At 35.2% G+C, this 13,249-nt stretch overlaps 1 non-coding gene across 1 annotated transcript; it reads right to left on the bottom strand.

Annotated features, from left to right (window-relative positions):
• Positions 1–10,565: 10,565 nt before the first annotated feature.
• Positions 10,566–10,672, bottom strand: LOC121219778 (small nucleolar RNA R71). Its single transcript, XR_005916669.1, has one exon. It is a non-coding gene; the product is annotated as a small nucleolar RNA R71 (small nucleolar RNA).
• Positions 10,673–13,249: the final 2,577 nt, after the last annotated feature.

Below are 13,249 nucleotides of genomic sequence, written 5' to 3'. Positions count from 1 at the left end.
ACAAAAAGACGTTAAGTTTGAGTGGTCAGAAAAGTGCCAGAAAAGTTTCGATCAGTTGAAAGCTCTTTTAACCAAAGCTCCAGTCCTAGTTCAACCCGAATCGGGTAAAGAGTTTGTTATCTATAGTGATGCATCTTTAAATGGTTTGGGCTGTGTATTGATGCAGGAAGGCAAAGTTGTAGCCTATGCCTGGAGACAGTTAAAGCCGCATGAAAAGAACTATCCGACGCATGATCTGGAATTGGCCGCTATTGTATTTGCGTTAAAAATATGGCGTCACTATCTGTTTGGCGAAAGATGTCATGTTTATTCCAATCATAAAAGCTTGAAATATTTGATGACTCAGAAAGATCTGAATTTGAGACAGCGTCGATGGTTAGAATTGTTGAAAGATTACGAGCTCGTGATTGACTATCATCCGGGAAAGGCTAATGTTGTTGCTGATGCCCTAAGTCGAAAATCACTGTTTGCTTTGCGTGCAATGAATGCACATATGGTTATGTCTGATGATGGTGCGATAGTAGCTGAGTTGAAAGCAAAACCGTTATTTGTTCAACAGATTTGTGAAGCTCAAAAAGCCGATGATGATTTAATTGCAAAACGAACTCAGTGTGACTTAAATGTTGATTCAGAGTTTCTAGTTGATACTGAGGATTGTTTGAGATTCAGAAACCGATTATGTGTTCCGAAAAATCCAGAGTTAATTCAGATGATTTTGAATGAAGCCCATAATAGTCGATTTTCTGTTCATCCGGGTAGCACGAAAATGTATAATGATCTGAAACAACACTATTGGTGGCATGGAATGAAACGAGACATTTCTGAATTTGTTTCGAAATGTTTAATTTGTCAGCAAGTAAAAGCCGAGCATCAGGTACCTTCTGGATTGCTGCAGCCGATCATGATACCTAAATGGAAATGGGACAGAGTTACGATGGATTTTGTATCCGGTTTACCGTTAACACCCAGCAAGAAAGATGCAATTTGGGTTGTTGTTGATAGATTGACAAAATCGGCTCACTTTATTCTGGTTCGTATTGATTATTCGCTTGATAAACTTGCTGAATTGTACATTTCTCAGATTGTAAAATTGCACGGAGTGCCTATTTCTATTATTTCGGACAGAGACCCAAGATTTACATCGCGGTTTTGGAAGAAATTACAAGATGCTTTAGGTACGAAACTACATTTTAGCACAGCTTTCCATCCGCAAACAGATGGTCAATCGGAGCGAATTATACAGATACTTGAGGACATGTTGAGATGTTGCATTCTCGAGTTTGAAGGTACGTGGGAACGATATTTACCTTTGATTGAATTTGCTTATAATAACAGCTTTCAATCTAGTATTAAAATGGCACCTTATGAGGCTTTGTACGGTCGTAAATGTCGTACACCACTGTATTGGACCGAGCTCAGTGAAAATAGGATACACGGGGTTGATTTGATTAAAGAGACCGAACAGAAAGTGAAAGTGATTCGGGACAGCCTGAAATCAGCATCAGATCGTCAGAAATCTTATGCGGATTTGAGAAGAAAAGATATAGAATTTCAGATCGGCGATAAAGTGTTTTTGAAAGTCTCACCGTGGAAGAAAGTACTCAGATTCGGTCGTAAAGGCAAATTGAGTCCAAGATTCATTGGACCGTATGAGATTATAGAACGTGTCGGACCGGTTGCTTATAGATTGATGTTACCACCTGAGTTAGAAAAGATTCACAATATATTTCATGTTTCGATGCTCCGTAGATACCGATCTGATCCTTCACATGTGATTTGTTCGACGGAGATTAAAATTAACCCTGATATGTCATATGAAGAAGAACCGATTAGCATTCTGGCTCGTGAGATTAAGGAATTACGAAATAAGAAAATTCCGTTAGTTAAAGTATTGTGGCATAAACACGGAGTTGAAGAAGCAACTTGGGAGTCAGAGGATACAATGAAGGAGCGTTATCCAAACCTATTCACCGGTAAGACTTTCGGGGACGAAAATCCCTAAAGGGGGGAGAGTTGTAACAGCCCGATTTTGACTCTAATTGGACATAGTGGTTTCGGAACCACAAATCCGAGTCTGAAAAATATTTTAATATTATTTTGTGTGTTTATGATGTGTGAATTTAAATGTGTGAAAGTTTCGTGAATTAATTTTGTTGTTTATGTGTTTAATTGACAAAAGTATCAAATTGCATAAAATGTGAAGTTTGATTATTAAGGTGTAAAGTGCTTATTTGATGGTGGCTTTTAAATATGAGGTTCTTAAAGGGCAATTAGCCCATTTTAAAAGATAGTGGACGGCAATGATAGTTAATATATACTTTTTATATATTAAATATAAAAGTTATAATAGTAATAGTATAATATTATATTATTATATCATTAAAACATAAAAGAAATAAGTTTTTTTTTTCTTTCTTCATTGTTTGTATCACCGAAACAAAAAGAAAGAAACTTTGTTCTTCAAGCTTTAGCATTCGGCCATCTTAGGGATTTCAATTCAAGGTTAGTTTGATTTTAGTTTTTGATAATTTTTACGTTTTTGAGATTGTTGCTTTGAATACTTCAAAACCCATGTCTTAATTTTGTGAATTGATGAATATTTTGAATTATGCCATTGATGAATATTTGTGTTTTGGGATGTTTGATGATGAATAATGGAAGATATGTCTTAGATTAACATGTTTTGTATTGGTATTTTTGATGAATTTGAGTATTTAGGGCTAAATTGTGAAAATAAATTTTTTGAGGGACTAAAATGTGAAATAAATGCAATGTGTGGACTTGTATGAGAACCATGAATATTCGGCCCTTGTGTGTTATGGGCAAATTTTGTGTATTTTGTATTTTGTGCAAAAAGGACTAAATTGCAAAAAGTGCAAAATGTTAGGGGCAAAATGGTAATTTTCCCATTTATGTATTGTTGGACTCAAATGAATGTTTTGATGAATAAAAAGGTTAAATTTGACTATGTTTAGATCAAGGAATGAAGAAAACGAATTTGGATCGGGGGAAGTCGAAGGTAATCGAATAGTCGATCGTGTTTGCTGATATCCGAGGTAAGTCTATTAGCAACTAAAAGTTATTAAGTTAATATTTATACATGCATACTAATTTTTATCTTATGATTGAGCTATAATTTAAAGTATAATAGTTGAATAAACTTTGGACTATAGATATTGTATATAACATGTTCGAATATACAAGTATGATCTTGTATAAATTATTGGATAAATCAAAGGTATGTATAAGATATAGGTATATATATATATGGTTTGAATGATTATATAAGTATGTATATATATATATAAAGTCGAATAAGCATGCAAATATACATGTATGTGTTGTGTATTGAATTTAGTTATGTCATTATTTAAGTATGCGAGGATTGATTGTGCATTTATATATGTACAAGTTTTTGTTTTGAAATTGAGTATGAAATTATACATTCATATGGTAGATTCGAATATGTATAAATGCACATGTATAAATTCTTGAATCGAAATTTGGTATAGAATAATATATGTATGTGAAAGTTTCGATTTTGTATGTATATTCACGTAAAAGTTTTTGAATGGTAGTGAAGATATGAAATTGTTAGTTTGAATTATTATAAAGTGATTGAATGTAATACAGACTTTAAGTCTAGCAGGCTTAATGCCGGTGATACATTTCAGACTATATGTCTAGCAGGCTTAATGCCGGTGATACATTTCAGACTATATGTCTAGCAGGCTTAATGCCGGTGATACATTTCAGACTATATGTCTAGCAGGCTAAGTGCCGGTGTACTGAATCAGGCTTTAAGCCTAGCAGGCAAAATGCCGGTGAATCTGTTTAAATTGTGTTAGAATATACAATGGATATATCCATGATTTGTGATTATATGAAATCGATGAATACATATGTACATTAGATATATGTGATTGCTGAATTTATAAATGCATATGGTGATATGTGGTAGTTAAACATATATATGTTGAGCCTATGTGTTTGATAATTAATCATGTATGCATTTGATATATATATATATATGTGTGTATTTCGATGTTACCTAGGTATTCAGGTATAAATTCGTAATGAGTATATTTATATACAAACAAATATAAGATGTGATTGATGTATATATATTTGTGTTAGATTTGAATTGATTTAGAACTTACCATGAGTGTACATATACAATCGGTTTGATATGTATATAATATGTATATATATGCTCAGTGGTATACATTCAATTGTAATGTTGTTTTGTATAATATATATATTAAACTGAATTCATCCGATAGGTATACATATCTGACTATAAATGAAATGGTCTGAGTAGAATAATGTATGAATGTTAGTTGGTTGTGTTAGTTGAAATTTCAGTAGAATAGATTAAAAAGGTTATAATAATTATGTGTTTATAATTATACATTTAGTTATGCTGGAGACTTACTAAGCTATAAAAGCTTACTTCGTTTGCTTTCATTCATTCGTTTTTATAGATTTGGAGACGCGTTACGAGCTCGGGGATCATCAGCACAGTCCATCACACTATCGACTTCTTTTGGTATTTTGTTAAATATTTGAACTCGATCTTATGGCATGTATAGGCTTGATAATGTTTTGGATAATTTTGAATCCTATTGTGTAAATAGCAATGCGAAAAGAGTTTAACTTCCATGCTTGAATTTGATTATATATGTTCATGAATTGGACTTGCATTTGGAATTAGATATTAAAGTTATGTTTATGTGAGCTTGGTTTCGTAATGCCTCGTAACCCTGATTCGGCAACGGAGACGGGTTAGGGGTGTTACATATTTATATAGCAAGTGATGTGAATTGAGATATTTGTTAAACCAAATCAAGTATGAAAAAAATGTGAAAATTGAGTACAATATGAAATGATGTAGTAAATTGCATGAAATTGATATGATGATATCTTGTAGTTGTATGCTTAGATACTGATGTGATTGTATAATTCAATTTAAGCATTCATGTATCAGTATGTCTTTAAATGTTCAGATTATAGAAATATCACTGAGTTTTACTCAGCATGCGGTTTTGTTTTCCATGTGCAAGTTAGGTACTTCTCTTTTGATCATCGACTCAGCATTCGACAACGATCCTGATCTCAAGTGTGGTGATGTTTAATTTTGTAATAGCATGTACCTAGGATTTCTTGGTTGTTAGTCATTTTGTGAATAGGATGTAAATTGAGTTATAAGTATAATGATGATTTTGGTATATAAGTATATGTTTGTGGTTGAAGCCATAAGTTTGGCATGTGCGTGTGAACTCTAAACTTGATGTCTTAGGTAGCTAGATGTTAGGCTAAATTGAGTGATTTTTAGCATGCTTAAAATCTTGATTTGAATGATGCATTGTTGATATGTTTTGATGCTATAAAGTGTGGTACCAATTAGGGTACATTGGTTAGGCACCTAAGATGGTTGATTTGGCATGTTTTAAGTATCTTTGATCGTATTTTGAATAGGTTAAATGATTGGTTTTGGAGTTTCTTAATACCCAAGCAAGTAGGAAATGGTAAACTTGTTGTTTAAGGTAGATTTTAGGTCTACACGTGCAGACACACGGGCATGTACCTTGGCCATGTGAGATACACGGCTTGGCTACACCCCTGTGTTTGTCTGTAGAGTGCTTAGGGTGCAAGTCAAGTATCACACGGTCCAGTACACGGTTGTGTAGGGCTCTTTCAAGAGTTACACATCCTAGCACAGGGGCCTGTGAAGGCTATGTGACCTTAGTCAGTGAGTTACATGGGCAGAGACACGAGCTGGGACACGGTCATGTGTCTCTAATTCGAATGTTACATGGGAAAGGACACGGGCTGGGACACGGTCGTGTGTCCCTATTTCAATAGCTGTACGGTCTGAGACACAGATGTGTGTCTCAGCCGTATGAGGCACACGGCCTGGCCATACGGCCATGTGAACCCTGTTTTCAATTTTTTTGTGAATTTTTCCTAGATTTTTTAAAAGATTTCAAAGTGGTACTGATTTGTTTCTAAATATATCTTGGGCCTCGTGGGATCGATTTAGAGATGATATGTGTATGTATGTATGGTTGAAGTTCTGTTTATGATGTTGAACGAAATTAATTATAATTTTTTTAATTGTCCAGTAATGCTCGTAACTCTAACCTGTGACGGAGAGGGGTTAGGGGTGTTACTCACGCCCACCACCATTACCCCCTCTCATTTTGACCACGACCCCTAGTAAGTTGTTGATCAACCCTCTGACACAGAATCTGGGCCTGAACCCGCACCAATCCTGAAGCAATCCCAAGTCCTCCTCCAACACTCACCTGGATGGCGCCTATTACAATACCCACAAATATAAACCTACTCAGCTCTATTAACCTATTCAACTCTAATAGTTGGCTCTGCCTGTGGAGGTTTTTCATACCTAGCCCTTTTCATGGGTCGTTGAGAAGAACTAAAAGGACTCGGATCCATCTTATTCTTGTTCTAATTTTTCTCTCTTGTCAATCTCAATGAGCTTAACCTCCTCAACAATATTTGCCTTGTCCACCAAGGCCTTAAAAATTCACTGCCTCTAGGGAGCTATCAAATCCTTGAGGTCATACCTCAAGCCCTCCTCAAAGCGTACACTCTTATCATAATTAGTAGCAACCAACCCTTGAGCATACCAACTTAATCTCAAAAACTTGGCCTCATACTCGGCCACTGATCTATCCCCCTTAGTTAATCTTATAAACTCGCATCTATGGGCCTCAATGTAGCTCACCCCCACACACTTATTCTGGAAAGCACTCCTGAATAAATCCCAAGTTAACTGATCAAGCTGAGTACCCTCCTTAACCGTCAATCACCACTGGTACGCCTCATCATGAAGCAAAGATACTGAAGCCCTCAGTTTCTACTGGGGATGCAGTCTAAATCGTTCATTATCCACTCTTTGGTAATCAATCAATATTCAGGCACAGTCGGCGCAACACCAGCAATGCCTCTAAACACCTCAACTCCATTGGATCAAAGCCACTCAATAATCGACCCTTGACTCCCTGATCTAATATGGGTCCCAGTGACATCCCTGACAGTGCGTAGGACAGTGCGTCATCCCTGACAGTCTCAGCCGTAGACCCAGTCTCAGTAGTCGGAGTTCCTACAGTCTCACTTGTATCTAATTAGGGCATATTGCCCATCGAAGAAGGCTCAACTCAAGCCCCCCGACGACCACCACCATCCCAAGGGACCACGTCCATGAGAATCACGAGTGCTCATTATCTTATCTACATTTTCAAAATTGTATGAATCATTTTAAATTTTAAACCGTAATATTAAAGTTTTATCGGTATACTTATCAGTTTATAGAAAGTGTTTTACTACATTACAGTCTCTAAAGGTCATTACTTATTCTAAAGTATCACATGCAAAGTTCCTCTGAAGCATAACTAAAGTTTAGAGTTTTTATTTGGATCGGCATCGGAGTCTCGATTTCATTTACCCAAAAATTCGAAGATTATTTCAATAAAATTCAAGTTAAAACAAACAATTATTTCTTAAAATATTTTGGACCTAAAAATACACAGTCAAGTTTTGTAATCTGGCTCTAATACCATCAAATGTAACACCCTAAACCCGACCTAGACGTTACGGTCAGATTGTGGAGGTTACATCGTACGTGAAAACACAAACACTTAATTTTTGAGAGAAAATTCACCTCCACTTAAAGAAAATCCAACTTCTTGAAAATGAATCAATTTATTATATTTTTTTGAAATCCGTTAGAATGTTGAAGAAAGTCATATTTGTAAATTTACCAAAACATATTTAACTTACTTGCCTTATTGGTGAGATAAAACATCTTAGAAATTTTCAATTAATTTTGCATCAAAAAACCTTATAGAATATCAATTTTAAAATTGTGGTTCACTTTTAGTTATCTTAAGCAAAACGTCATTAAAAGTTAAAAACTTTAGTGAAATAAATATCAAATAATCGTAACGTTCCAAACATCACTTTTATTATTGTAGCATCCTATAGCTCAGGTCTGGCGACTGGATCAGGTATAGGATGTTACATTATCAAACCACCTTAAGGAAGTTGATTTGGTGACTAAGACCTCTAGTCAACCCATGCTACTGTTTTGTCAAACATGTCATAATTAAATAAACCAAACTCATCCCAATTGAAACCTATGTAAGGCCCAAAATGATGGCCCAAGTAAATAAAAATATATTTGTGATAATGGTACATGGAACGAGTGACAGCAGCTTCCCCAACAAATAGGATTTTACAGTAGTTTTCTCTTTTTTTTCTTTTCTATTTCACAAGCTTGTTTATATATTTGTTTGTACGTGGATAGACTAGGATTTAGATAGACATTTTTTTCCATGGTTTCTTAGATATAGCTTTTAAGGTGGGATTGGACTAGACCTGTTCATGGTTCGAGTTACCTATTTAGGCCCAAAGGATTGCCCAAAATTTGAGAGGGTTTGGGTAAGAAATTAGGCCTAAAAAATGGGCTTAACAAAAAAATTAGCCCCGATGAAAATATGGGTGGGGCTTGAGCTTGAACATTCAAGGCCCGTAGTACTTTATATTATGTTATTTTTATATATCATGTAATTTCTAACACATTAAAAAAAACAAACATATACTAAATATATAATACTAATCTAATGTAAACATTAAAATAATGTTGATAAGTGATAAAAGTAACATATTTTAATCTCGTTCTTAATGTGTTTTTGGATGACTATTCATGCAAATTGGTGAACTTTATGCTCCTAATCCTTTACAATCATGTTTCTATACTTATGAGAGCATTTAGGAGCAAAAGGAGGGAAAAACAAGTGAAAATCAAAAAAATAGAGCAGATTTCAAGTGTCACACGAGCTAGGTCTTCCCACACGGGCTGGACACACGGCCATGTGCCAGACTGTGTCGATTTCATGAGTCACATCCCAAAACGTGGAAAAACACAATTTTAGGCTTTCTAGGCATTCTAAAGTCTATAAATACCAAATAGAAGAAGAGAATATGCAGCCATCAGAGAATATTGAAGAAAACAACTTGAAGAACACCGTTAGAGCCAACTTTGAAGCGGATTTCTATCAAGATTGAATACCACCTTTTAATTTCTCTTGAATTTTTTATGAGTTTTTTTTATTTCTTGTGGTTATTTTGACTTTGAGGTGTTTTTATTCACAATTATGAACTAATTCCCTAGATACCTAGGGACGATGAACCCTATGATGAATTCTATTATTTGATTTATGTTTTACGCGATAAATACTTTATTCTTTTTCTCAGTTATGTGTGCTTATCTCTTATTTTAATAATTTTGAGTTATTAATTCATGTTTAAGGTGCTTAAATTAGAGGAGGAAAAGTGTTTAAGAGTAGATCTAACATAATTGAGTGGAGTTGCATGCAATCCTAGAAATAGGATAACATAAATCTACCATATTAGAGTCAAATCTAATAGGGGAATCCACAAATCGAGTTAATGCGACAATAGGGGTTTTAATTAGATAGAAATTTTAATTAATCAACCTAGAGTCAGTTGCTCTTACTCTCGAAAGAGATATAGCATAATTTAGGGATTTCTATGGATCAAGATACCAAGTGAATAAATCGTTTAAATCAAATTCATAATAATAGAAGAAGTCTAGGTGGATTCTTTCCTAGGTATAGTTTCTCTCATTGGTTATTATTCGATTATTTTCCTGACTCATTCTCTGTTGAGTTCTTTAGTTAGATTAATTTAGTAAATCTTAGTTTAAAACAATCACTCCAATTTGTCGGCTAAATAATAGGAAAACTGTAATTAGTAATAATTTTAGTCCTCCTGTATATGATATCTTTACTCAACGTAGCTATACTATTTATCGATAAGTGCACTTGCCTTTGTCGTATTTTTAGTTAGTTTCGGGAAAACACACATCAAGTTTTTGGCATCGTTGCTGGGGAACTAAAATATTAGGAAAATTTTATTTCTATTAAATTAGCCATTTTTTATATTTTTGTTTTCATTTAATTTTTACATTTTAATTTTTCTTTTGTTTGTTTTTGGCAGATTGAAAGTACTACTCACAAAAATCATAGAGAGTTTAGAAAAGCTAGGCAAAATCAATAGAGTACAGTAGATGATCACGAGGAAAAAAATACTACTATGGAGATCGGTTATAACAAAAAATAATCAGCAAGTAATTGAGCATCCTGCCCCTCGCACTATGTATGATTATGCCAAGCCCACTTTGATTGGGGCTGAATCAAGTATTGTGAGACCGACTATTGCTAAAAACAATTTCAAACTGAAGTCGAATACTATTCAGATGGTACAACAATATATTCAGTTTGATGGTTTCCAATATGAAGACCCAAATACTTATTTGGCCAATTTCTTAGAGATTTGCGACACTTTCAAGATTAATGGTGCCACTGATGACGTCATTTGCTTACGGTTGGTCCCTTTCTCGTTGAGGAACAAAGTAAAAAAAATGGTTAAACTTTTTACAACGAGGTTCCTTCACTTCATGTGCTCAAATGACCGAGAAATTTATGTTGAAGTACTTCCCACTGGCTAAAATAGCCAAGTTGAGGAATGACATCTCTTCTTTTGTTCAGATCGATCTAGAAACTTTATATGATGCATGGGAGAAATACAATGATCTATTGAGACGGTGCCCTTATCATGTGTTACCTTTGTGGTTACAAGTTCAAACATTCTACAATGGTTTGAATCCCACAGTAAGGCAGTTAATTGATGCAGCAGCTTGTGGAACACTGAATAACAAAACACCCGAGGTAGCTTATGAATTTATTGAGGAGATAGCACTGAATAATTATCAGTGGCAAGTCTTGAGGACAAAGCTGATGAAAGCAGTCGATGCTTTTAATCTAGATGCCGTCACCATGTTATCAATCCAAATAAAAGCATTGAATAAGAAAATTGACGGTTTATATTTTTCTACACAGGTGAATCCGGTGATGCAATGCGATACAAATAGAGGTAGAATGAATAATTGATAATGTTTACCCTTCGGTCTTAGCATAGAGAATGAGCAAGTCAACTATATGGGTAACAATTCTAGACCTCAAAATAACTATTATAGTAATACCTATAAGCAAGTTGGAGGAACCATCCCAATTTTTCTTAGGGTGGCCAAGGAATCAACGAGCACAACCCCCTTTCGGGCTTTCAACAACCTTATCAACAAGAGAAGAAACTGAACCTTGAGTAGATGTTAAAAAAATTTATCTCAGTGTTAGAAACTTCCTTCCAAAACACTAAGGCAACACTGAAAAATTAGCAATCATTAATTCAAGGACTCGAAAATTAAATAGTATAGCTTGCTAAATTAATCTCGGAAAGACCACAAGGTAGTTTGCCTAGCAATACTGAAACTAACCCAAGGGAGCAGCTTCATACATTTACTGTTCGAGATGAAGAAGGGTTAGTTGAACCTAAACAGAAACCGAGGCAAGAAGATGTAGTTAATAATGATAAGGTTGAGGAAGGTAAGAAAGAGGAAAAACCAATTGTCAAAGAATAAAAACCTCGAGTTCCATATCCAAAAGTGTTGAAGAAAGACCACACGAATGAACCATTTGGTAAATTTATCAAGCTCTTAAAAAAATTACACATTCACTTACCATTTATTGAAGCTCTTTCGTAGATGCCAAATTGCATCAAATTCTTCAAGGAGCTGTTAACAAACAAGAGGAAGCTAGACGACTCGTCGACTATGGAGTTTAACGTAGTGTGCTCTGGCATTCTCCAAAATAAACTACCCAACAAACTTAAGGATCTAGGAAGTTTTACTATTCTTTACCTCTTTGGTAGTTTAAATATTGAAATTTCTTTAGCTGATTTAGAGGTTAGTATTAATTTCATGCCTTATAAAATGTTTAAACAACTTGGTCTATGGAAACTCAAACACTCTAGGATAAGTATTCAATTAGCGGATAGAACTATTAGATATCCTAAGGGTATTATTTAGTATGTACTCGTGAAAATTGATAAATTCATATTTCCCATTGACTTTGTTGTGTTAGACATGGATGATGATAGTAAAGTACCTTTGATCTTAGATCAACCCCTTTTAGCCACTGCTAGAACTATTATCGATGTTGGTACGGGTGAACTTGTCCTTTGTGTATGTGATGAAAAGATTACTCTTCAAGCACATGATTCTGTGAGAGTCTCTAGTGAGCGAGATAATTTTAAATGCTCTGTTAATGTTGTAACCATGTGGCTCAATGTTCTTTGCAGGAAATCTCTCCTGAAAACGTGTTAGAGTCATGTTTCATTCAAGGTAATAGAAATCGAACAACATATAAAGAGCGAATGGTGCAACTCGATGAACTAGATGAATGGCGAATGCATGCTATGGAGAAACCGAAAAAACACAATTAAGAGACAAAGCGACGCAAAATGAGCATGTGATAAGAACGAACCAATTTAAGGTTGGAGACAAAGTACTACTAGACAAATTGGATCCACGAATCTCCTCTTCGGAGCTTGAGTCAAACCGATCGAACCCATTTATAGTATTGAACATCTTCTCATACAGTATAGTCGAGGTAACATATTCTGAGTTTGACACATTTAAGGTAAATAGTACTCAACGCAGACCTTATCTTGGTATTAACAATTATAACAAGAAAGAGGAGTTTTAATTCTGAGAACCACCCTCACCATGCGTATACAAGGTAAGTCGAGCTTAGACTCTAAATAAACACTTCTCGGGAGGCAACCCGCGTGTTTACATTTTTTAATTCTTTTAATTTTATTTCATGTTAATTCAAAATTAATTAAATTAAAAAATATATATTAGAAAATGTGTTTTTGAACCACACAACCTAGACACACGGGTGTGTCTCAGGCCATGTGCATAGTGGGGTATTCTACAAAGAGTTACATGGTGTAAAGACATGGTCGTGTAGGCCATACGGCCTGAACACACGGGCGTGTCCTAGGTCATGTGAGTCGTGGGGCTTAATTTTTCCAAATTCGATTGTTACACGGCCTGAGGGGGTCTAAATGGCTTGGCGACAGGGTCGTGTGGCTCACACGAGCTGGACACTCGGGCATGTCTTAGGCTATGTGTATACTGGAGTTAATTTTTCAATCTTAATTTTGAGACAGTGAGTTACATGGGCCATAGACATACTCAAGTGTGAAACATGACCTGTCACACAGGCGTGGGAGAAGTGAAGGATGATCACACATGGCCTGGACACACGGGCATATCAAAGGCCATGTGAAGATTGGG

This window comes from Gossypium hirsutum, chromosome D07, assembly GCF_007990345.1.
Source record: "Gossypium hirsutum isolate 1008001.06 chromosome D07, Gossypium_hirsutum_v2.1, whole genome shotgun sequence".
NCBI classification, from domain to species: Eukaryota; Viridiplantae; Streptophyta; class Magnoliopsida; order Malvales; family Malvaceae; genus Gossypium; species Gossypium hirsutum.
The sequence above is the reverse complement of the archived record's forward strand: the minus strand, read 5'-3'. Positions and strand labels throughout refer to the sequence as shown.